This window comes from Aphelocoma coerulescens, unplaced genomic scaffold (genome assembly GCF_041296385.1).
Source record: "Aphelocoma coerulescens isolate FSJ_1873_10779 unplaced genomic scaffold, UR_Acoe_1.0 HiC_scaffold_56, whole genome shotgun sequence".
NCBI lineage: Eukaryota > Metazoa > Chordata > Aves > Passeriformes > Corvidae > Aphelocoma > Aphelocoma coerulescens.
Window position 1 is genome coordinate 1,779,059 of NW_027183905.1, and position 22,373 is coordinate 1,801,431.

Below are 22,373 nucleotides of genomic sequence, written 5' to 3' on the forward strand. Positions count from 1 at the left end.
CCGGCACGGCATCAGCCCCGCTGACGGCATCGTGCTCCTCCCGCAGCCCGACGGCACCCGAGCACCACTGGAGATCGTGCTGCTGGACAAGGTGTCCGCTGGCTTCCCTGGCATCGTCCAGCTCCACGAGTGGCTGGAGCTCCCCAGCAACGTGGTGATGGTGCTGGAGCGCCCGGAGCGGTGTCAGGACCTCCTTCGCTTCATTCGGGCACGGGGCTTCCTGTGCGAGGAGGTGGCGCGACACCTGTTCCGCCAGGTGCTGGAGGCCGTGCGGCACTGCACCAGCTGCGGGGTCCTGCACCGGGACATCAAACCGGAGAACATCCTGGTTGACCTGGCCACCGGGCAGGCCAAACTCATCGACTTTGGCTGTGGCACCTACCTGCAAGCCGCAGCCTACACCAGCTTTGCAGGTGAGCCCACGCAGGGGGAGGCTCCTGGTAGTGGCATCTCACAGCCCAACATCTCACAGCCCAATATCTCACAGCCCAACATCTCATGGCCCAACATCTCACAGCCCAACATCTCACAGCCCAACATCTCACGGCCCAACATCTCACAGCCCAACATCTCACAGCCCAACATCTCACAGCCCAAGCCGGCTGTGGCAGGGGGGATTCTCCCTTTTGCTGCCAGTCATGGCAGCCGGAGTCTTCAGCTGAGCTGCTTTTGAGCGGCGCTGGCTGAGGGGCCATCTTCCAGCCCTGCTGGCAGCCTTCGCCAGCCACTCTGCCCAGGACTGGCGCTGGGGCTGGGGCAGCCAGCGCCACAGAAACACCCGTGGGTGGGGGTAGCAGAGAGGGGGGGCCAGAACCTGTGCTCCAGCCCGTTTGGTGTGCAGGTGAGACAGGGCTCGGACTGCTCTGCTGCCCGTGGTTGCCTTGGCTTAAGAATGGTTTCTGGGGCAGTGCAGGCAGGGAGGATGAAAGCGTGGTTTTTCCCCAGCACCAAGTGGGTTTTTCCTTTGCATGGAATGCTCGGGCCTTGCCAGGGCTTCCGCTGCCCTCTTGCAACACCAGTGGCTTCTTTTCCAACCCCCAGTTTGTACGCAAGTCCCAGGTGCTGGCCAGAGGGCAGCGGGTCACGCCGCCTGCCGCTGCTGCGGCCCCCGCATGCCCAGGGAAGCTGGGGCGAGGCTCTGGGAGCAGGCAGCGTCCCCCTGAAGAACTCCATCTCTATTCCATAGGAACACCGTCCTACAGCCCCCCGGAATGGACCCAGTTCGGCTGGTACTACGGCGAGGCAGCGACCGTCTGGTCCCTGGGCATCGTGCTGCACCAGATGGTCTGCGGGGAGCACCCTTTCAGGAGGGGCTGGAACAGCACCTGGGGCCGGCTCTCGCTCCCACGACGGCTCTCTCCAGGTGGATCCTCGTCTCAGCAGCACGGGGGGAATAGCAGTGCTGGGAGACAGCAGCGGGCTCAGGAGCATCCCGCACTGGCAGCTGCTGAGCAGGTGGCAATGTCCTGCTCTCCTGCTCTCCTCCAAAAGAAAGAATTGATGGCAAAGTTTAGGCACAGCCCTGAGCACACGCAGCACGGCCTGGCCATGGCAAGAGTGAGGCAAAGCGGACAGGAGCCTTCTGCAACTGACTGGTGCTTTCTGCTTTCACTCCGCAGAGTGCCAGAATCTCATCCGACGGTGTTTATCCGTGCTGTCCTCGGAAAGGCCCTCATTAGAAGACCTGTCCTGTGATACTTGGATGCAGGATATTCGCGTGCCATAGGGGAAGGGAGAGAGCCACACGCACGCTTTGACCCAGGGAGCCGGTAAGTTCCAGCTGCACACGCGCCTTGGCAAGAAGCAGCAAAGAAAGGCAGAGTTTTTGTCCTGCCTGAATCGCTGCGCAGGGCTCCTCAGCTGGGCACGCGCAGCCCTGCTGCTGGAGCTGAGCTGCTCTTCCCAGCACTGGTGGCCCCCATGCCAGCTGCTTTTGCTTGTCCTTCTTCAGCGACAGCCGGGGCCCTGGGCAGAGCACTGACAGCCTGCTCCAGCCCCAGGGAAGAAGGAGCCCCTGGAGAAGCTGTGCCAGGTGCGGCTGCTGCTGCTGGAGACATGGAGGGTGACATCAAGGATGACAAGCTCTTCCTCCACCTGGCAAGCTGAAGATGATGGACTTCAATTGTGGCACCTTCTCCAAAGCCAGGCTCCACAGCGAATTTGCAGATGAGTCCACACGCAGGGGGATGCTCCCAGATTTGTGCATTGCACAGCCTGGCCGGGAAGCAAAGGTTCCCCCCTTTGCTGGGGCAGATGCAACCGATTCTTCAGTCGGCTGCCAAGCTGCTTTTTGGCAGGGCTGGGGGGATGGGCTGGGCTGGTTTTGAACTGGGAGTCTGCTCCTGGCCCTGCCAACAGCCCCCAGCACCCACCGTGGCCCGCGCTGGGGCTGGGGCTGGGGCAGCCAGCCCGACACAAACAAAGCCCCATGGTGGGAGCAGAGGTTGGACACCAGAAGCTGTGCATGGGCTGCTTTGCTCTGCAGGCAAGGAAGGGCTTGGGCTGCTCCACTGCCCTTGTTGGCTTTGGGCTCAGCATGACTTTTGGGGGCAGTGCAGGGGGAAAGCAGAAAGCGTGGGCTGCCCTGGCCCGTGGGTGGGTTTTTCCCTCGCATGGCAGGCTTGGGCCTTCCTCAAGGCCCCAGCAGAGAGAAGATTTTTTACCTTTTTCCTTGTTTTCCCTTTTTGTCTGTAATCTCTTTTCATTGATTTATGGTTTGTTTTTCCAAAGGAAGCGTTCTAGGTGCTGTCTGGTCCGGATGGCGAAGTGCTTGGGAGCAGCTGTGGCGTGGATGGGACGTGCCCTTGGAGAAGGACTGAGGACACCGTTTGGGAGCAGCTTTTCTTCTGGTGGCAGGAGGCGTGAGGTGGGTGCCCGTCCTCTTGGCACGGCTGGGATAAGGGCTTTTGGGAGACGGCAGCGAGCGCAGCAGCATCCCGCTCTGGGCAGCTGCTGAGGAGGTGGCTGTGCCACGGCTGGCTGCAGGCTGGGCACGTGTCCTGCCCTCCTGCTCTCCTGCCAGAGGCAGCAATGCTGGGCAGCTTTGGGCAGCGCTCTGAGCGCGGCCAGCACGGCCTGGGCACCGCGGGCGGCTGGGACAAGGGGGACGGGAGCCTTCAGCTGACGGGCGCTTTCTGCTTTCTCTCCTTGCAGCCGGGCTCTGTGGATGCTGAGGCTGCTCTGGGCTCCGCCAGGGCTCTGCTGCGGCTCAGCCCCGGGGCCACGAGAAGCCAAAGAAGAAACGCCGTGACCTGCAGCAGAGACGTGCTTGAGCAGCTCGGCAGTGCAGCTCAAGTTTGCAGAGCGTGCACCTCCAGGGGAAAATATGACACCCCCCCAATAACAAACTTGTTCAGTAACTTCTGAAATGAAATCAGTCTGGGATGACCCCCAATGCCATTTTTCAGCTTGCTCAAGCTGAAGCTCAGCTTTCTCTGAACAGTTTTCTCCCCCACCTGCCTTTTGCTCCACAAGTGCTCCCTCTTTCCCCCAGTGAGTTCCCAGCTCACCGCAGTCCCCATTGCACTGTAGCCTTCCTTGATGCCCCTGGCCACGAGTGAGCCCCAGGTTTAGGGACTCATGTTGTCACTGGCTGAAGAACAGCAATGTCTCAGAGCTCTGGTGAGATTTGGGGGTCATTCAGAGCTGCTCTCCAGGCCTCAGCTCTGCTCACTGCTGGGTTCCCACTCCCTTTTCCTCATTCTTCACAGAGCAGGATGAGCTCTGTGCATGCCCTTGACCCTCGCCACTCTTCCCAGCCCAGCCACCCAGCCCAGTTAGGCTTAAGCTGGAGCTTCTCTGTCTCCTCTGGCACCCCAGTGCAGTTCCCTCTGCGGGGAGCAGCAGCCCCAGAGCGCAGCACACAGCAGTGCAGGCCACACCTGGAGCAGCTCCCTGCAGCCATGGCCTGGCTCTTTGTGGCAACCAAATGCTCCCTGTGTGCAGCTGTCCCTGGAGGATGGCCCCAGGGCAGAGCCCAGCCGGGCTCCCACTGCATCCCCTGGAGCCTGGGGCAGACAGCGCTGGCAGAGCTGAGGTTCATGGTGAGCACCCAGAGCTGTGGCTCGCAGTCGGTGTTTGCAAGCGTTGTGATCTCATCTCCTGCAACCTGTGGGGAAAACGAGCTGTGCAGCCAGGCCAGCACTGCCCCTCTGGGCAGGGACGAGGCTGAAGGCCTTTCCTGTTGTCGAGGAGGCAGCATTAAGCCTTAGCAGGGCCTGGCAGCTGTGGAGCCGGATCTCGCCCGCTGTCCGGGACTCGCTGCCCACCAACCGCCCCCACCCGCCGGCTCCGTTCTGCAGGGACAGAAGGCTCTGGCTGTGCGAGGGTTTCCATCACGTCTGTGTACCCGTGGCTGTGGAACGCACATGGAGAGGGAAAGTGTCAGCCACAGTGCTGGCACACTCCTTCCTTTCCATACAGGACACGTCCCTGCGCACCCCCTGTGCGGATCTATTCAAAGGAGAGGCGTGGATAGAGATTTCCCACAGAGCTCTGACTCTGGCGGAACTCACCTTGTCAGCCAGCAGCCAGGGGATTTGTTTCCCAGCTCTGTGTCAGTCGGTGCCCCAGAGCTGAAGGGAGCAGCATTTAGAAGCAGTTTCCAGATTTCCAGGCAGGCAGTGGAGCTGACAAGCATCCGTGCAACCTGTCGTGTTCATCGGGAGGGGCTGCTGCTTCTTTGGGAATACGGCACAACGGAGACACGAGACTTGGAAAAATCCCAGCTCTCTGTGGATTTGTGCAGGAGGGGGAGCAGCAGAAACACTTTGTGTCTGCTCCAGGGGGAGACAAGGTCCAAGGAGCGGGGCTGGCAGAGGGTGACCTGGGCCGCTGGCAGCTCAAGTCCCGTGTGTTGGGTCTGCCTGAGGGAAAGTTCACGGGCCTTCCAGGGCTGCGCTTTGCATTGGTAGCTGGACGGGTGCTGGTAACAGAGCGGTGTTCTGGCTACTGCCCAGCAGCGCTGTCCCTCTGCCATTCCTTCCCCCATCAGAGGGGATGGGAGCGGGCAGGATCCTGGCAGGGGACACAGCCAGGCCAGTGGACCCAAATCAGCCAAGGGGATGTTCCAACCATATGACTCCAGCTCAGATGTATAAAGCAAAGGGAGAGAGGAGGAAGGGCACCTTTTCCCCCAGAAGCTGAAGTTTCCCTGAGTGTTCCAGTTCCAAACTCTTGACCCTTTTTGGAGGCATAAGGTTCTCACCCTGTAGTCTTCCAATCAACCCCCAGCTGTAGAATTTCTGAGCAGTCAAATTAATCAAGTTCACATTTTCTAGCTATTGCTGTGTCATTTTCTTGATATCCATGTGAGAGGGGACACAGTGATGGATGGGTTTGCATGGGAGCTGCAGAGCCCCGGAATGGAGAGCCTGAGTGTCCCAGCAGGATTTGCAGGAGTGTGGAGGGCAGCTGGAAAGAAGATGGTGGGCAATATTCTCCTGCCTCCATCTTCCAAGGAAGCTTTGATTTGATCTCTCTCTGCACCATGCCACGAGGCCTCCAGAGGCCCAGGGAGGTGTCTGGGTGGCCCCAGAAGGCGCTTGCAGGACCCTGGGGCACCAGGGAAGGGGCAGGAGCATCCCTGTGGTGCTGTGAGAGACACCCAGAGGGGGCCCAGGCAAGAGCTGCATTCAGGCAGCCAAATTCATGCAGGGTCTGCCCAGGTGCTGCCAAGGACCAGTCCAGTGAGCTCCTGTTCTCTTTCACCTCTTTGTATTTTCTTTGTATTTCTTTGTATTTATTTCTTTATATTTATCCTTATTATTATCTTTGTATTTGTTGACCCTCAAAATGCCATTAGAAATCATTTTCCCTCAAAATAAATACTGACTTATTTTAGTGTGCTGCTTTGGACAAATTTGGAGGAAAATATCCTCTGACAGAAGGCAGGTTACAACCAGCCCTCTCCCACCAGGTCTGCCAAAAAATATTTTCCTCTGAGGAAAGTGAAAGAGAAAAAGAACCTATTTATTTAACAAACACACAGGAAAAGGATAATAATGCTGAATACTAAAACCTCTCGCTGTGGAGAGAAACCTGGGAAGATTTCAGAGTCCTTCTGTAGGTGTGCTCTCTCTCCTCCTCCTTGGAGCTGGGTTGGTGTCCTCCAGGGCCTTGGTGGAAAATTCTCCCGGTGTGTTCTGATGTTGAAACAGTCCAGAAGAGAAGAAGGGAAAAAGCCCAAGTCCCAGGAAAACAAACTTCAACTCTCCGTCTCCCTCCGGAGAAAAGGAGCCGAAAGCGCGCTGGAAAGCAAGCAGGGCGCTCCCTCCGCTCTTCTCGCTGCCGCAGCAGAACGCAGAGGAGTGTGTGTCTGTGTCCTTGAACAACCGCTTTGAAAAGTTCGCTCGGTGTTTTCTCTCTCCCCCGTCAGGCTCAGTTTAAAGGCACAGAAAGGCACAGGATTGATTTCTGGGCAGAGAGCAGCGATAGGGGATACACATCATAAAGTCACCACCAGACAGGAATGTACGGAGTGGGAGAGCTCTACAGTCCCGTGTCTTTAGTTCCTAGGGTATGGAAGTGTCAATGGGTCCTTTGGTAATCGCACAGTTCTGGATCGGTTCCCGCTGCGTGGAGCCATTTTTATACAGAAGTCAGTGTATTCACACAGCACAGATTGTTGTGTTTTCCTGTGTATCACTTTCTGTGTAAACCTGCATCCCGTTGTACAGTTTTATCGATGTATGAATTTCTGTGTAAAGCTGCGTGGCCTTGTGTCTCGGTTTGAATGACAGGTGTCTGCTAAGGAAGGCAGAAGCCTCCCTTGAAGTGGCAGATACAACCCCTTTCCCCCTGAGTTATTATAATTCTGAAATCAAGGGTCTTTAGGCAAAGATGTGGGAAATAGGAATAACAGTTCTTTACTATATATATATATATAGATATATAACCAGTCAAACAAAACAACAACAGCCGTCCAGGCTCCAGCTGAATCACAAGGACAATCACAGCCAGCAGCAGTCGCCCCTGTGCAGAGGAGGAAGTAGAAGACCAAATCAGTACGACCAGTTAATGATGATGGGGAACCAGGGCCCTCACAACCAGCAGGAGAGCCCGAGCTGGAAATTATCAATGAGTCCCTGTCGTACGATAGTCTCTGTAATATGTGAAAAGACATTGTGCGAAGGGGGCGTGAGCTTTATACAACCTGGCTGCTTCGGGTTTGGGGCCTTATGGGCACAGGTGTGCAACTGGATAGCGGTGAGGCAAGGTATCTGGGATCGCTGACCCAGAACCCAGGTGTGGACCAGATATTTGTGTGGGAGCCAGAACCCCTTTTTCTCTGGGAGCGGCTCTTAATGAGTGTGAGAGAAAGGTTCATTCACAAAGACAGAATGCAGGAGTACCATCATAGAATGCAGTGGAAGACACTCGAGGAAGGGATCCAGCAGCTAAGAGAGGTGGCAGTATTAGAGGTACTCTTTGGGAGGGATGGACAGCATGGTAATGACCCCGATAAGGTCAGGTGCACAGGACAGATGATGTGGAACCTGGCAAAGCTAGGGCCACCGCAATACACCACCTTCATTGCAACGATTGATGCTGACAATAACTGAGAAACAGTGGCTCTGTCACCAACAAGCTCAGGAATTATGACAGTATGGTCAATGGTCCGCTGAAAGCTCATGTCTCTGCTGTGGTCCAGGACCTCAAAGAGGAGATGAAGGAGATGAGGAAGGAAATGAGGGAGGAGATGAGGGAGGAGATGAGGAAGGTCAGTGTGGCACCAGTGCGAGTCACAGGCCCCCAAGTCAGAGCCCCCAAGTCCCCCAGCTAGAAAGAGAGGGTACACCCCACGAGCTGAGCTGTGGTTTTTTCTGTGCGTGCATGGGGAAGACAGGAGAAGGTGGGATGGGAAACCCACTTCTGTCCTGGCAATACAGGTGCGTGAACTCAAGGAGGGAGGCACTAACCAAGGGGGTTCTGCTAAGGTGAAAGTAGCCTCAGCTTCCCGTGACCGAGCTGCCAGGTATTACAGAAGGGAGGATGATATGTTGGATCTCCTTGAAGGGACCTCTAGCATGTATGCCCAGGGAAAGAATGATAACCAGGTCTAGAGGGGCCCTCCCTCTAGCGAGGAGGCGGTACGGGAGGACCAGCTTTTCTGGACGGTGTGGATCCAATGGCCTGGCACATCAGAGCAACAAAAATATGATGCATTGGTTGACACTGGAGCACAGTGTACTTTAATGCCATTGGGACATGTGGGGGAAGAACCTGTATCCAACACTGGGGTGACCGGGAGATCACACGATTTGACGTTGTTGGAAGCTGAGGTGAGCCTGACTAGGAAGGAGTGGCAAAAGCATCCAATTGTGACTGGCCCAGAGGCCCCGTGTATTCTGGGCATAGACATCCTCCAGAATGGGTATTACAAAGACCTGAAAGGACTCAGGTGGGCATTTGGGAGTGCTACTGTGGAGGCAGAGGGCATTAGGCAATTGAACACCCTGCCTGGACTATCAGAAAATCCCTCTGCAATTGGTCTCCTGAAAGTGGAAGAGCAACGAGTGCCAATTGCCACCTCGACAGTGCACGGCCGGCAGTATCAGACAAATCGAGATGCTGTGATCCCCATCCACAAGATGATCTGCAAGCTGGAGAGCCAAGGGGTGGTCAGCAAGACCCACTCACCCTTCAACAGCCCCATCTGGCCTGTGCACAAGTCTGACGGGGAATGGAGATTGTGGACTATCGTGCCTTGAATGAAGTGACTCCACCACTGAGCGCTGCTGTGCCGGACATGTTGGAGCTCCAGTATGAGCTGGAGTCCAAAGCAGCAAAGTGCTACGCCACTATTGACATTGCTAATGCATTTTTCTCCATTCCTCTGGCAGCAGAGTGCAGGCCTCAGTTTGCCTTCACCTGGAGGGGTGTGCAGTACACCTGGAACTGACTGCCCCAGGGGTGGAAGCACAGTCCCACCATTTGCCATGGACTGATCCAGGCTGCACTGGAAGAGGGTGAGGCCCCAGAACATCTGCAGTGCATTGATGACATCATCATGTGGGGGAACATGGCATCGGAGGTATTTGAGAAAGAGAGAAACAATCATCCAAATTCTCCTGGAAGCTGGTTTCGTCATCAAGAAGAGCAAAGTCAAGGGACCTGCCCGAGAGGTCCAGCTCCTGGGAGTAAAGTGGCAAGATGGACGACATCAGATTCCCACCAAGGTCATCAATAAGATCACAGCAATGTCTCCACCGACCAACAAGAAGGAAACACAAGCTTTCCTAGGTGCCATAGGCTTTTGGAGAATGCACATTCCTGAGTACAGATCGTGAGCCCTCTCTACCTGGTTACCCGCAAGAAGAACGATTTCCAATGGGGCCCTGAACAGCAGCAAGCCTTCGCCCAGATCAAGCAGGAAATTGCTCATGCCGTAGCCCTTGGCCCAGTCAGGACAGGACCAGAGGTGAAGAACGTGCTCTACTCTGCAGCCAGGAGCAATGGTCTGTCCTGGAACCTCTGACAGAAGGTGCCTGGTGAGACTCGGGGCCGACCACTGGGATTCTGGAGCTGAAGCTACAGAGGGTCTGAAGCCAACTACACTCCCACAGAGAAAGAGATCTTGGCAGCTTATGAAGGAGTCCAAGCTGCCTCAGAAGTAATCGGCACAGAGGCACAGCTCCTCCTGGCGCCCCGACTACCGGTGCTGGGGTGGATGTTCAAAGGAAAGGTTCCTTCCATGCATCACACCACCGACGCTACTTGGAGCAAATGGATTGCCCTCATCATGCAGCGCATCTGAATTGGAAACCCGAATCGCCCTGGGATCTTGGAAATAATTACGAACTGGCCGGAAGGTGAGACTTTTGGGTTATCTTCTGAAGAAGAAGCGGAGCAAGTGACACGTGCCCAAGAAACCCCACCATATAACGAGCAATCAGAGAGTGAAAGACAATACGCCCTCTTCACTGATGGTTCCTGCCGAATTGTAGGTGCTGGCTGGAAATGGAAAGCCGCTGTATGGACCCCACATGACAAGTTGCACACGCTACTGAAGGAGAAGGTGGATCGAGCCAATTTGCCAAATTCAAAGCTGTCCAGTTAGGTCCTGACATAGCTGAAAGAGAGAATGGCCAAAGCTCTACCTCTACACTGATTCATGGATGGTAGCCAATGCTCTGTGGGGTTGGCTGGAAAGGTGGAAGAAGGCAAACTGGCAGCACAGTGGAAAACCAATCTGGGCTGCTGAGGAGTGGAAAGGCATTGCCACTCGAGTAGAGAAACTGTCTGTGAAAGTCCGTCATGTAGATGTTCACGTCCCCAAGAGCCGGGCTAATGAAGAACATCGTAACAACAAACAGGTAGATCAGGCTGTGAAAATAGAGGTGTCCCAGATAGACTTGGATTGGCAACATAAAGGAGAGTTGTTCCTAGCTCGATGCGCCCATGATGCCTCAGGCCATCAGGGCCGAGATGCCACCTATAAGTGGGCAGAAGATCGAGGGGTGGATCTAACCATGGACAGTATCTCCCAGGTGATCCATGATTGTGAAACATGCGGTGCGGTCAAGCAGGCCAAGCGAGTGAAGCCCCTGTGGTATGGTGGGCGGTGGTCCAAATACAAGTATGGGGAGGCCTGGCAGATTGATTACATCACACTGCCTCAAACCTGCCAAGGCAAGCGCTATGTGCTCACAATGGTAGAAGCCACCACAGGATGGCTGGAGACCTACCCTGTGCCTCACGCTACTGCCCGGAACACCATCCTGGGCCTCGAAAAGCAAGTCCTTTGGAGGCATGGCACCCCTGAGAGAATTGAGTCTGACAATGGGACTCATTTCAAGAACAGCCTTATAAACACCTGGGCTAGAGAACATGGCATTGAGTGGGTGTACCACATCCCTTACCATGCACCAGCAGCTGGGAAGCTTGAGCGGTGTAATGGACTGCTTAAAACCACCTTGAAGGCACTGGGTGGGGGGACTTTCAAAAACTGGGAGGTGCATTTAGCAAGAGCCACCAGGTTAGTTAACACCCGAGGCTCCACCAGCCGAGCAGGCCCTGCCCAATCCGAACCCCTACAAACAACAGACGGGGATAAGGTTCCAGTGGTGCACATGAGAGGTATGCTTGGAAAAACTGTTTGGGTTAATTCTGCTTCAAGCAAAGACAAACCCATCCGTGGGGTTGTCTTTGCTCAGGGACTAGGGTGCTCCTGGTGGGTGATGCAAAAGAATGGAGAGACCTGATGCATACCTCAAGGGGACCTTGTTTTAGGGTGAACTACCCATGGCTCTGTATTTGAATCAGCATCAGCATGTATATATGTATATAATTCGCGTGATGCATGTATTTATATGGTTAAAAGGGTTCAGTTTCATGTAACGTGTTAGTATGGGAAAAATTTGGGGTGGATAATGTTGGGGTTTTAGCAGTTCTTCTCCTATTTCTTTTTCTCTTAAAGGAATTTTCCCCATAGATGTTGCCAGGGGGACAAATTACTGGGTGCTTAAGGAAAACAAAGGACCTGGTAATAGCGGCAGGGGTGCATCACTTTCACCTGGGTTTGCGGGCAGTCAGTTTCCTGGCGTTTGGATGGAGAGAGAGGCTGCTTCTTCAGCTGCTTTCCTTCTACCGGAGATACCCCAGGATCCCAAGCCCACCTTCCCTGCTCTGCTGGGAGCCAGGCTGTGGCCGCCCCACCCCTGCTGTTGCTTCGAGCCTTTGCTACTCTGTAGCCCCACTCGCCCTGCCTGCCGAGACCTCCGGGGGTTCCCACCGCAGCTCCGGAGGTCGATACATCTCGTCTGAAACCCGGGATTTGTGCTCGTCCCTGCTGTTCCAGCCTGCTGTTCCTGAGGGTCCGGCCAGACACCGGGATCGGCTGTCCAGGGGGTTTTTGAAATCTTTGTTCCATCCCTTCCCGGGATCGCAGGCCGCCAGTGCCGCGTGCTCCCCGAGCTCGCTCCGGAGCTCCCCCTGCAGCCGCGGGGGAACCATCGCACCTGCCCTGCTCACCGGGAGCCGCCAGCGCCCCTGCCGGCTGCGAGCGGAACTGCACCCGAGGGGAAAGGGCCTGACAGCCGAGAAGGCTGGGACTGGGTTTGTGATTGTTTGCTGTTACTGTCATAGTTATTGCTGTTTGTTTGACTGGTTATACACATACAGATATATATTAGTATAAATTACATATTATATATTATATATTATAGTATATATATTAGTATATATTACCCTGTTATTCCTGTTCCTCATATCTTTGCCTATAAAGCTCCTAAATTTCAAAATTATAATAATTCAGAGGGAAGGGGGTTGCAATTTTTTTTTTCTTCCATTTCAGGAGAGACTCCTGCCTTCCTTGGCAGACACCTGTCTTTCAAACCAAGACACTGGGAGCAACTGGGACCACAGTGGGTGCAAATACAATCATACAGGGAGTGACTGGGTTCATACTGGAAATGACTGGAGCCACACTGGACACTTACTGAGAGTGAAAGCAACCATCCTGGGTGTGACTGGGAGCCACTGGGACCACGCTGCAGGCAACTGGGATCTTATTGGGAGTGACTGGGACCATACTGAAAACACAGTGGGAGTGACTGTAAGCGACTGGGATGATGCTGGGAGTGAATGAGATCATACTGGGGGTGACTGGGAACCACCACTGAGGTGGCGGCGAGCTCGGAGGCGGCCCCAGCGCAGGTGGGAGCCGCGCTCGGTTCTGGCGGGGCTCGGGGCTGGCTGCGGGCGGAGGGGGCGGCAGGGGGCTGGGGCGGGTTCGTTGTGCCGTGTGGGCGCCGTGTTCGCCCTGGCGTGAGGGCGCTGCGGGAGCGGCTGCCCGCGCTCTCCTTGCCGCTGATGCCTCGGCAGGAGCCGGTGCCGGAGCAGCGCTGGCTCGTCCCAGCTGCTGTGGGTAGGACAGAGGTGGCTGCTCTGTCCCCGGGACTGTTCCTTGGAAGGTTCAGACTTCCCGATCTGCCCTCCAATATGCACACACCCGTTTTGTTTGTTTTAGTAGAACAAAGCAATATTAATAACTCCATTGAATCTTTGTTCTTCTTCTTTTAGTTCAGGAATTTGACACGGCCTTGGCTGAGCAGCAGTTCATGGCAATCAGTAACATTTTCTGGAAGTGATAGTTTCTTTCACTCCTTCCTACCTACAGCTCCCTGGCCCTATCTAAAGCAGATTCACGGGCTTCGTTTGTTTAAGTCACATTCACCTTATTCCTTTCCCCCGTCACTGCCGGAGCCCCTCCCCTGCTTGCGCTCGCAGGTGCCACCGAATGCGTGTCCCGGGATCGCATCTCCCCGCCCGCAGCCTCCAGCGCCCGCCCTGTCCCGGGCTGGGCCTGGGCTGGCGGCAGCGAGCCCGACAGAAACCAACGCCCGCGGGACCACCGGGGCTCAGAGCCGTGCAAGGGACGCTTTGGTTTGCAGGGGCAGAAGGGCCTGGGCTCCTCCCCTGCCCCGTTTGACTTGGGTTAGGATTCAATATTTTGGCTGACGTGGGAGGGGAAAAAGGCGTGGTTTTTCTCCAGCATTGGGCGGGTTTTTGCCTCGCCTGGAGCACTTGGGCCTTCCCCGGGCCCCCTCTGCCCTCTTGCAGAACCAGTGGCATTTCCCACCCCACGCGGTTTGTAAACAAGAGTCGGCTGCAGTCGAGAAGGCTCCAGGCGCCTCCTTCCAGGCTGACTCTGCCGATGCTGAGGCTGCTCTGGGCTCTGCCGGGGCTCTGCTGGGGCTCAGCTCTGGGCAAGGCTGGGCCCGCTCTCCCCTCTCATTGCTCTGGGCAGCTGAGCCACGGGGGAACAAGGAAGGGACACGTCAAGGGACTTGAGGTTTAACAGAGCTTTTATTCAAAAAACCGCCATAACTACCAGGCTGTCCTAACCACCATAACTAACTAGCAGTGCTAACTACCGTAACTAACCACTTGTCCTAACTACTATAACAAAAAGCTGGCCCCAGGTGCTTCAGGTCCTCCGCTGCTCCTTCAATTGCTTTGCTGCAGCAATCAGAGGGCTCAGGCTGGAGAGAGGCTTGGCTGATGATAAAAATGGGTGCTGCCCAAAGGATGAAAAAGAAAGAAATCAACTGTTACCTTCCCAAGTCAAGTTCCTCACAGGCTCTGTTGCAACAGGACAAAGGGGAATGGTTTGAAACTCAGGAGAGGGAAGCAGGCTCAGATTAGATCTGAGGCAGAAGTTTTTTATCAGAAGAGTGGGGAAACACTGGCAGAGGGTGCCCAGAGATGTGGGAGGTGCCTCCTCCCTGGAAACATCCAGGCTCAGGTCAGGGAGGGCTCGGGGCCACCTGATCTGCTTGAAGATGTCCCTGCTCCTTGTGGGGCACCTGGTCCAGACGACCAGGAAAGGACCCTGCCAAGCCAAACCAGGCGAGGATTCTGCTGGCTTTGCATGTGAAAAGCAGCGAGACTGGACACTATTGGAGGGGGCCCCACGAGAAAACCCCTCCCTCGCGCTGCTCTTTCCCCTGCAGCTGCTTCGCATCCACCTGCAGCAGCTCCTGGGCAGACCAGCGCCGCTCCTCGTCCGGCTCCAGGCTGCACTCCAGGAAGTCCCGCAGCAGAGCCGACAGGCGCCTGGGCTCCTGCAGCTGCGGGGTCCCGTTCTGCCGGATCAGACAGCGAGCCTGCGCGAAAAGCAAACACTTCTGAAAAAGCTCTGCCAGCTTCCTTCACACCCACGAGTGCTCACAGCGACCCCGGTTTCTCAGCCCCAGTCTCCAGGGACACTTTCCTCCTTGGCAGAGATGCTGCTCAGAGCTCATTTTTCTATGCCAACCAAAAAAGCCAAACGCTGCTGCAGCCACAGCCATTCCAACATCCAGATGATCTTGCCTTGAGAGCCAATGTCATTGGCTGACTTTGTTAGTTGGAACCTCCATCAGAAATAACCCATTTTGCTTCTCCAAATACGGACACCAGCTTTACAGGCCATTTGCAAGAGTCACTGTGGTCTGCCTGTGGTATTTCCAAGGATTCTTACATCAAATGCATCCCTGCAGTGCCACTGACACTCAAGTAAATGCATTCAAGATGTTCCATCCCAGAAACTGCCAGGCAAGGAACCCGAGGTTTGGGTTGCTGAAAGCTCAGCCTTGGTGACATGGAGAAAGTAGCTTGGGCGAGGAAAGAAATATGTTAGACTATGGGGATGTTAAACAATCATCTTCATGTTTTAGACAAGTTTCCCAGTGAGAAGAGTCAGGGGGAGTTCATCTCGCAGAACCTCTTTCAGAAACTCCTTCAGAAAACTTGTTGGGTTTGGGTGTGGGGTTTGGGGTTGGTCTGGGGTTTTCTGCAAGATAAGATTAGAGCTGATGCTCTGGCTTCATGTTTTCAGGTCATCCTTGCAGACAGAAGAGCTGCAACAACTTAAAACCCAAAGCAAATTCTGGAGACTGCAGAATATTCATCTGTGCTCAGGCTTGAATCCTCTGGGAATTCCCTTCCCGATGGGCAGAGCCCTCCGTCTGCTCCTCCCAGGGCGGGTCCCTCTGTGCTCACAGGCCTCTGCAAACTCTGGGAAATTTGCCTCTTACCATGGCCGCCGTGTGCTTGAAGTAAGGAGGTTCTCCTTCCACCATCTCGATGGTCACAATGCCCAAGGACCAGATGTCCACCTTGGGGCCATAAGGAGAACTGGTCACAACCTCTGGGGCCATCCAGTGAGCAGTGCCCACCATGGAGCTGCACTGCTCCTGCTCAGGGCTCAGCTGAGCGCAGAGGCCAAAATCAGCGGAGGACAGAAACAAACACTGTCAAAGGCAGCTGGAATGAGGAAACCAAGCACAAAGATTGCCCACTCTCAGTCTGAGAATGCACTGCTGAATCCAGCTGGAAAAGTCCGCAGGGCTGTAGCCAAGGCAAGATGGAAGTGGATCCTTAAAGGAACCCTCAGCTTTCATGCAGTGGCTTTTAGTGATTCCCTTGAAGCTTCAGATTCCAACTCCCGCCCCTCTGCAAGGGCCACACCCAGAGCAAAGCCACTGCTGACACCCTGCTCCTCTCCTCAGCTCTCTGCATGGGGCAGCCGCTCTCAGCTGGCAGCAGGGGCCGGGCACCGCCACCAGCAGCACTTGTGGGGCTCTGGCCGTCACTGGGAAGCAGCCCCACACCCGCAGCCCGGGAGCGCCGTGCCTGACCAGGAACACCCACCCAGCTTGACAGAGCCGTCCGTTGCCAGAAGGATGTTGGAGCTCTTCAGATCTCTGTGGATCACCCGGTTTGAGTGGAGGAAATCCAGGCCCTGCAGACACTGAGAGAGAGCAAGAAACACGAGGGTGGAAATCCATGGCCGGAATACACAATCCCACAAGAAAGGACAGTTTAGAATTCTGCCAGCAGCAGCTTTGCTGTGCCAGGCCAGGAGTGCAGTGCAGACAAGCTCCGGGCAAATGGTTCAAGGCAAAGCCGAGAACAGCAAATCAAATCAAAAAAGACAGAGAGTCCCACAACAGCAGGTCAGAGGACAAGAGCAGAGTGGAAGTGCAGTGACACTGGCAGGCCGTTCACTTCAGAGGCTCTTTCTTCTGCATCTCATAAAACAACACAGAAACAAAGCTCTGAGCATGGAGCCACTCCTGTTCTCAGGCCCTGCTTGGAAGGAGCATTGTGTCCATGGGAAGCACGAGCAGGATCCCTCACCTCCCGACTGACAGCTGCCATCTCTCCTTCAGCCATGCGTGTCTGTCTGACAACGTCCTGCAAAGTTCCTCCATCCATGTATTCCATCACCAGCCAGAGATCTTCATCAACAAGGAAGCTGGAAGAGGCAAACAATGGCATGGAGATGAACGTGCACTGCTCAATTCCCCGATGGAAAAGCCTCGAGTGGAGTTTTGTTTCCAGGTCACTTGTAAATGAGGACAGAATCCGATGCAGAGACATTCCTGCCAGGCTGCACAGTCCTTGGGATCTGCACAGTCTAAAGGAGAAGGAGATGCCTGTGGAAAAGGAGAGGCCTTAGATGGCAAGCAGGTGAAAAATGCAGTTTAGCAGCAGCCCAGATCAATGTGGAACCACAACACTTGTCCCCAGCTGGTTCAGCATCTGAACTCAGCAGTTCCACCGTTCCCTCCAGAACAAGGCAACACAACTTCCAGAGTTATCCAGGGCAGGAGGCCGTGCCGCACTTAGGACAAAGTGGTCAAGTGTTTGGAAAACCTTGCAGAAAGTCCCTTCAGAAACAGGCAAGGCCATTGCAAAATGGGCACATGAGGCATTTCTGGAAACAAGAACCTGGTCTTCCTGGCATCTGCAGCAATGGAAAAGAGTTGGGAAGGAGAAGCCAAGGGAAATAATTTCTGACAGGGTTTATCAGCACTTGTCATAAGACCCAGAAAACTGGGTCAGCTTGAAGGAAAAAGCAAACCAAAGCAACAAAAGCACACGGAGGGAGTGAACTGACAGGCTGTTGTTTTGGGAAGCTACGGCCGGGTGAGGCTTTTTCAAAACAGGCTACAGACTGCGGATGCCAGGAGAGATTAACGCAGGGCCCGTGCACGGGATAAGAGCTGAAGCACTCACCTGTCCAAAGAGCTGACAATGTTGGGGTTCTTCTTGTCCTTCAGGACCAGGATCTCATTCACAGCTCGTTCCCTGTTCTGCCCTCTGAGACTCATTTTCTTTATGGCCACCTGAAAGGACATTGCAGCCCTTGAACTGCAGGAGTCTGGGGCAGGAGGCCGCAGCAAACACGGAGCGAGTCTTTGCGGAGCGACGGAGCCGGGCTGTGCCAAACTGCCTTGGGATGGGACACCCGGGCTCAGCAAGTGACATTCCCACAGCCCATTTCTCTGCTCGCTGCGGGGCCGCTTACAGGACACAGGGCCAGAGACATTTGGCCTTGGAAGCTCTGCAGAAATGGGCCCTCAGCTCCCAGCCTCAAAGCTCTCACAGCATTCTCTGCACCTGCAGTCTTCTCAAACCGCCTTAGTTTACCACCACTCTCATTATCATTCAAACACATTTTGCAAGCAGGAAGTAATTCTGGTTCTGTTAAAACAGAGCAAAACAGCCAGGAACCCTTTAGCAATCCTGGGGGATTTGGTCATGATTTCAAACGCAACTGCTGTTTGGGATTGCACAACAGAGCAAACACGCACAAACATTGCTCAGATGATCCCTGTCATGGGCTGTCACTGACACCAGACCCAAACACAGCTGCAGCATTTAGGAGAGAGCTTTGCTCTGCACATCCATCTTCTCATTCCTCTCCCTCTCTCTGGGAACAGCTGCAGTAGGACTAAAACCCCAAACTGATGCCAAGCAGGATCGCTCCTTAATTAGGTCTTGAGGTATCCTTTGAAGCTGAAATACAGGATGGAAAAACTGCTAAACAGTGTTCCTGTCCGAGGCTGGGATGAAGATAAATTAGGCCTCAGCCTCCACCAGCTGATGCACTGATGTTTTCAGATATGAAGACCAAGCCAGCGTGTCCTGCTCTGACAGACACCGCTGCCCTCCTTGCATTCTTTGGGCACTTCAGAAGGCTCAAGTCTGTCCCAGCCTTGCTCTGCAGGCTGACACTGCTGTGCCTTCAGAGGAACAGCCTGTGCAGGAAAGCTCTGCTGGCCCCCCAAAGCTGCAGCCACAGCTCCCAGCAGAGGGGAAAGCCCTCGAGAGCTGCCCGACGCGGTGGGCGTGGTGACACTGACCTCTCCTCCAGTGGCCCTGTCGAGTCCTTTATAAACGGTTCCGAAAGCCCTGGAGACAGAACAGCAGAGAAGAAAGAAGCAGCACTTTAGGCCCTGGGAGTGAAAGCCAGCCCAGACAGGAGATCTCTGCTGCCTGCAGCATTTACAAAACACCTGGGTGCATCGACCCTTCAAACAGCAGCGCAGCAGCCACCAGCCCTGTGCCTCGCAAGGTGTGCGAGAGAAAACTGGGGCCCAACACGAAGGAAAAGGGCTGGAGCAAATCCCAAATGTCCACACTGAATTATTTTAGTCCAAAACCTAGGGTGGGAGCAGGTGTCTAAAGAACTGGAAAAGAATGTATTTCATCCTTTTCCATTTCCTGCCTATGAGCTGCAGGATCCACAAGGGCCTGCCATCAGGCAGCTGATGCATTTTCCCCCCCAGTGCAGCAGCTCTGTGTCTGTTACTGAATGTACGGGGCTTACTACCTGTGCTGAAAAGGGCACTTATTAGTTCATCTCTGGTTTCTGTTTCTAAACTGTTATGTTGATAATCCTGACCGGTGGATATTTTAGGAAGCAAAATATTTGAAAGGAATCTTCTTGAGAACTGTTTTCTGACAGGCACCAGATGGTGAGCTGCTCTTTCAGGCAATCACATTCCAGGGACAGAAGATCTTCCAGGTCCTGCTCCTTGCTGCAGGCAGGACACTGCCGGCCTCAGGGGCCTCTGACGGTGCCTTCTGACCACAGTTACCAATTCTGATCAGGACTGAGAGACAGCAGGATCGTGGCCCAGTGTCTGAAGCTGTTTGCAGCTTGCCTGGCTTCTCACTTGATCCTGCACCAGCAAATACCTGGCCCCTGCTTGTGCAGAAGTAACTGCCGTGCACTTACCCTTGGCCAACCTGCTCCAGTTCCAGGTATTTCTCGGCAGGCTCCCCCACGCTCACGGTGCTCCCTGAAAGAAACCACATGGAAGACGCTCCCTCCCAGATGGAGACCCCGCCTTGCAGCAGGGCCAAAATGCAGCCCCACTCCCTGGGGCCGGGAGCCCCTTGCTCTCAGCTGGGCAAGGACAATAAATGACTCTGTGACATTCAGCTGCACAGCAAGCCTGGGTGCAGCTGATGCTGAGACACACACGCAGCACCCTGCTCTGGCACACAGCAGCACAGCAGACGTACTCAGCTGCATCAGGCACCACTCCTCTCTGCCCTCTGGCTGCAGGGCTGTGCTGCTGTCAGAATGTTCAGCCCAGGATCCCGCAGCAGAGGGAGGTTCAGTGTCCTCTTCCCAAGCAGAGGGAGGTTCCCCATCCTCTTCCCAAAATTCAGCAGGTTCCTGGTCTTCTTTCCAAGCCACGGGACGTTTCCTGTCCTCTTCCCATGCCGGGAGAATTGCAGCCTCCTCTTCCCAAGTCCCACAATGTCCTCTGTCCTCGTCCCATGCTGGGAGATGTCCGTCGTCCTTCTCCCATGGCACTGGAGCCTCACTGTCCTCGTCCCACACCGGGTGATGTCCACCATCCTCACCCCACACCACAGGAGCTTCACTGTTGTATTCCCGAACCATGGGATGTTTGCCCTCATCTCCCAGGACAGAGGGAAGTTCACTGTGGTCTCCCGGGACGGAGGGAAGTTCACCATCATCCCCCAGAACAGCAGGAAGTTCACTGCTGTCTTCCTCCTCTTTGGCCTCCTCTTTGGAAGCACAGGGAGCCAGAGGAGGAGCTGATGCTGCTTTTGTGCCCTGTGGACAGATGGTAGCGTGAGGGACGGGAAGTTCTATCTCAGTTATCGCCTTATTTATCCTCAGCTACACATCCAGCTGCACTAAGCAGAAATGGGATTCAGAGCTGTTCAAACTAGGAAGGGGCTAAAGTCGACATTGCCACTTATTGCTGGGCATTCCATATTCCACCGTGGCTAAAGCCAGCAAGCAATCTTCTGCCTGCAAAACCAGACCTGCAGCTCTTCAAAAGCTCTTCAGCAGAGAAGGAGAAAAGTGCCAGGGATCCCTTTGCTGCTGCTGCTGCTGCTGCAAAGACACTGGCAGGAACTTTCCTTCAGCCTCCCAGGCTGGCGCTCGACTGCCACACGCCAAGCTCACAACTCTCTGCACAATTCCGACCACCAAAGGTTCCTTTCCCACTCACCGAAGGAGGAGCTGCTCGGGATCCACGCGTGAGGTGCCCTGCAACGGGACAGGCAACACGAACCAGATGCTGTTAGGAAAAACCTGCCCGTGGTGGGAACTCCCACGGAGCAAGGACACCCCGAGAGAGCATTTTGCTTCCACAACATCCCTCCAGGAGCCACAGTCCCTTCGCACAGCAAGCAAGAGAACAGCACAGAATCCTGGGCTGTGTCAGCCCTTGGCTACAGCAGCCAACGCAGGGAGTTCCAGGCTCCGCTGGCACAGACTCTGCGCTTGAGGGAACAGAACCCCCCCGGCTCCATTGCAAATGCTGTGCACGCCCCGCTGGCTGCAGACACCCCCTTTTTCAGCTGCAGCTGCTGGCAGGAGCTCTCCCAAACCAACGGTGTCTTAATGGCAATTTGGTTACAAAGGCAGCTCAGTTCCAGTGGGAGAACAGAAAGCACACAGCGAGCCCGAAGGCACCGACGCTGCAGCCAGGGAAAACCTCGACTTACGTGCCAAGTGGGCTAAAAAATACCCCGAATAAGCCACAGAGTACAGAGTGCAAACTGCAGCAACCGCTTGCTGGATCATTTTGGCCGTGCTGCACACGTGGCAGACTGTACCCCTGCAAGCACAGAAGGACACCCGGCAGGGGCTGGGCTGGCTGCTGAGAATGCCTCGGGCAGGAGGATCCTCCGGCAACCAGCGGGCGCCCAGAGCCGCTCTGGACACTGAGGGCTCCGTGCCCACAGCAACGGGAACACGGCGAGGACGCGGCAGCGTTCCCGTGACATCACAGCAGCAGCTCCCGCAAGAACCGCCTGGAAGGTTCTCCTCTGTCACAAAGGAGCACAAAGGATCCTCCCGGGGCACAGCCTGTTGCTCAAAGGATCCAAGAGGAACCCAGAAAATGCAGCAGACCAGGACAGCCCATAGCCAAGCCTGAACAACGAAATCAAAGCCATGCACTGATGCTCCGAATTAGGGGCGGGAGTCGGGAGGCTGCAGGGCTTCCCAAGAAGCCGGAGGCAGCCAACACGCAGGGCTGGGCAAGTCGGGCCGGGAGCAGCGGAGAGCTTTGTTTCCCTTCCCAGCTGAATGGCGGCTCGGGCCGGGCCCGTTCCAGGGCTGTTCCTCAGCTGCGGCTTTCCCCTCACGCAGCCCGGGGGGCGCTGGGAGCGCGGGGCGAGGCTGGGCCGTGTGCAGAGCCCGCCCCTCGCTGCGATTGGGCGGTGCTGCCGTCAGTCGTGGTTCTGGCGCGCTGATTGGTCGGAGCGGGGAGCAGCCCGGGCCCGGAGCCGCCGGCAGGGCGGCCGTGGCGCAGCAGAGGCGCCATTGGCGGAGCGTCTGTGCGGGCCCGGGAGCGGCGGCGGCGGCCGGAGCCCGGTGAGGCGGCGGCGGAGCTCGGAGGCGGCCCCAGCGCAGGTGGGAGCCGCGCTCGGTTCTGGCGGGGCTCGGCGCTGGCTGCGGGCGGAGGGGGCGGCAGGGGGCTGGGGCGGGTTCGTTGTGCCGTGTGGGCGCCGTGTTCGCCCTGGCGTGAGGGCGCTGCGGGAGCGGCTGCCCGCGCTCTCCTTGCCGCTGCTGCCTCGGCAGGAGCCGGTGCCGGAGC

General features: G+C 55.7%; 1 pseudogene; it reads left to right on the plus strand.

Moving 5' to 3' along the window:
- Positions 1 to 22,373, plus strand: part of LOC138101861 (zinc finger protein 850-like) — a 192,789-nt pseudogene that overhangs the window by 113,732 nt on the left and 56,684 nt on the right.